This window comes from Trachemys scripta, chromosome 5 (assembly GCF_013100865.1).
Source record: "Trachemys scripta elegans isolate TJP31775 chromosome 5, CAS_Tse_1.0, whole genome shotgun sequence".
In the NCBI taxonomy this organism is placed as follows: Eukaryota; Metazoa; Chordata; order Testudines; family Emydidae; genus Trachemys; species Trachemys scripta.
The window spans coordinates 138,151,883-138,154,861 of NC_048302.1; the positions used below are offsets into that span (position 1 = coordinate 138,151,883).

Here is a 2,979-nt window from a genome sequence, read left to right on the forward strand (position 1 = left end):
AAAGGCTGGGCATAGGGGGCTGGAACAATTTGAATAGTGGGGTGCTGAGAGCCACTGAACCGAACTGTAACCCTGCATGTGATGGAAACCGCTTCCAGCCAGGGGGTGCCTCAGCACCCCTAGATCCAGCACCTATGGCCAGGCGCTGCCGACACAGCACTGTCTTCCTCTTCCTCACGCCTCCTTCCCCCATCCAACCATCTCTCACCTCCACTCCCTCCCCTTCTTTCCCCATCCGACCGCCTCCCCACTCCTCTCCCTCCCTCTCCCCCTCCTTCCCCATCTACCCACCTACCCAATCCCCTCCCTCTCCTTCCCCCATCCAACCACATCTCCCCTCCGCTCCTCCCCCACCCCCAACTTCCCCCATCTAACCGCCTCTTGCCTCCCTTCCCCGCCCCATCCTTCCCCCTCCGACCGCCTCTCCCCTACACCCCACCCCCATCCTTCCTCCCTCACCTCCCTGCCACTCCGCCAGGGCAGCTGTCAGAGGGAGGCTGTAACCCAGCAGGCGGCTGAAAGGACCCACAGGCCAGTGATCAGGGGCTCATCTCAGTGCGAAGGCAGGACAATGGCGGATGAGGATATCTATGAGAACATGCCGAGGACGGAAGCTGCTCCCCAGCCCAAAGGTAAGCACAAGAGGCTGCACCGGTCCCTGGACTCCCACTGTCCTTTCCTTGGCTTTCCCCAGGGCTCAGGGTGTGGGGGAAGGGAACCTGTTCCTCCAAAGACAAGGAGCAAACGGAGCTGGAAATGTTGAGATAAGGACCAGGCTGTTTTCCTAAAGCTCCCAGCACAAGGGGCCCCTGTCAGTGCTTTGCCTGGGTGACCGGGCAACAAAATGGCAGATGAAATTCAATGTTGATAAAGGCAAAGTGATGCATCTTGGAAAACATAATCCCAACTATACCTATAACATGATGGGATCTGAATTAGCTGTTTCCACTCAAGAGAGGGATCTTGGAGTCATTGTGGAGAGTTCTCTGAAAACATCCACTCAATGTGAAGTGACAGTCAAAAAAGAATGTTGTGAATCATTAGGAAAGGGACCGATAATAAGACAGAAAATATCATATTGCCTCTATATAAATCCATGGTACACTCACACCTTGAATACTGCATGCAGATGTGGTCCCCCCATCCCAAAAAAGATATATTGGAATTGGAAATAAATAGACAGCCAGTTTAAAACAAACAATGCACAGTCAACCTGTGGAACTCCTTGTCAAAGGATGTTGTGAAGGCCAAGACTATAACAGGTTCAAAAAAGACCTAGATAAGTTCATGGCCAATAGGTCCATCATTGGCTGTTAGCCAGGATGGACAGGTATGGTGTCCCTAGCTTCTTTGCCAGAAGCTGGGAATGGGCAATAGGGGCTGGATCATTTGATGATTCCCTGCTCTGTTCATTCCCTCTGGGGCACCTGGCACTGGCCACTCTCGGCAGACAGGACACTGGGCTAGAGGGACCTTTGGTCTGACCCAGTCTGGACGTTCTTATATTCTTATGTTTGGTTGCGCAGGTGTCAACTGAACAAGGGCCTGCTCCAGGGGTTATTTATCCCCTTTGGTTTCAGTGCAATCCAGATGCCGTGTGCCAGCTGTTCTGGTTTCAAGCACATGAAAGATGTCCAGGAAGGTTCAGGAGACAGGCAGGGAGACGGGGCTGACGGTAGTGGAGGGTGCGGTCGTAAGCAGCTGCAGCTATGCACCGAGCTCAGCTAGGCTCTCTGCAGTGAGAAAGGAAAACACAAGGGAAATGTAGCCTGCGCTGGGTGACAGAGAAGCTCCTCCCAGAATCTGTTTCAGTAAAAGCTGAGAACTGTAAACTCGGTACATTAGAGACAGGCAGCTTCACCCTTTGGTTAGCGTGAGAGAAGCCACTTCTGCAATGTAAGGGGATTATCTGGGCATCTGAGTGTTATCTGCTAGTTCCAGGAACCACACCCCATGGGGTAGAAGTGCTAGCTAATGGCTGAGGCCCAGATCAGACAGGGAGGGGTGCGGCAGGCTGAGACTTTCAGGGAGAGGAGAATCTGACAGTCTTGCGTCTCCAAGCAGCTGCCGTTCACCTTGGGGAGACCAAATCCAGACCACACAGAGCACACTTACTTCTGTCTACACATAGATCCTGGCTCGAATGCAGCTCTAGTCTTCTCCCTTCTGAGCACACTGCTGCTGTCAGCCCCACTTTTCTCCTGCAAAGAATCATTTCCCCTCATTTCTGCATCATTGTTTTGATATTTCATAAGTTGTTTCAGGTTCCTGTTCTCATTTAAAAGTTCTCCTTTGGGCCTGGACTTCACAAGCCCTAAACGTCCCTCTCAAGAAATGCTTAGGCAGGGGGAAAATCCTGCTCCCAGATCTCTCTCACAGGATGCCTGCCTGGCACTAGAGTCACTCCTGATTTAGGGAGGGTCACTTTTCACATTGAAGTTCAGGTCGGTTCTGACCTTATTTGGCCTGATTCCGCTGTTGCTGTTAACCACAGTCAGGGAATAGGAGGCTGAACAGGTATTGGATTTGGGGGATGGAGTTTCCTCGGTCAGTGGCATTTGAGCTGTAACTTTCCATGGATACGTTTCTTCTTCTCCTTCAAGGAAATCCTCCCACGACATCGGTCCCTTGGCGGCCCAGGGCGGGGGGCATCGTCACTGCTGTCCTTCTCCTCCTGAGTCTGGCCCTGGCCACGTCCCTCCTGGCTGTGACGCTTCTATGTAAGTTCAACTGCAGGTCCAAGCCCAATGTTTGCCAACTTCCATACAGGCCAGCTGCCTCGACGGGGGGGAGGGCACCCCCACATTTCAGCAGAATATCGACCGTGTTTCCAGTCTGTCCCTCCAAATAAATCTCCTACTCCAGGGAGTTCGAATGGAGTTGTAAGATCTTGCCCTGCTGGTTTGATACTAGCACAAACTTTCTAAGTCTAACGATGGTCCAGCACTGGCACAGGTCACCTAGGGAGGCTGTGGAATC

General features: G+C 52.4%; 1 long non-coding RNA gene across 1 annotated transcript; it reads left to right on the forward strand.

Annotated features, from left to right (window-relative positions):
- The first annotated feature begins 471 nt into the window (after positions 1-471).
- LOC117878420 lies at positions 472-2,879 on the forward strand. The gene is made up of 2 exons (XR_004645972.1): positions 472-632; positions 2,604-2,879. It is a non-coding gene; the product is annotated as an uncharacterized LOC117878420 (long non-coding RNA).
- Positions 2,880-2,979: the final 100 nt, after the last annotated feature.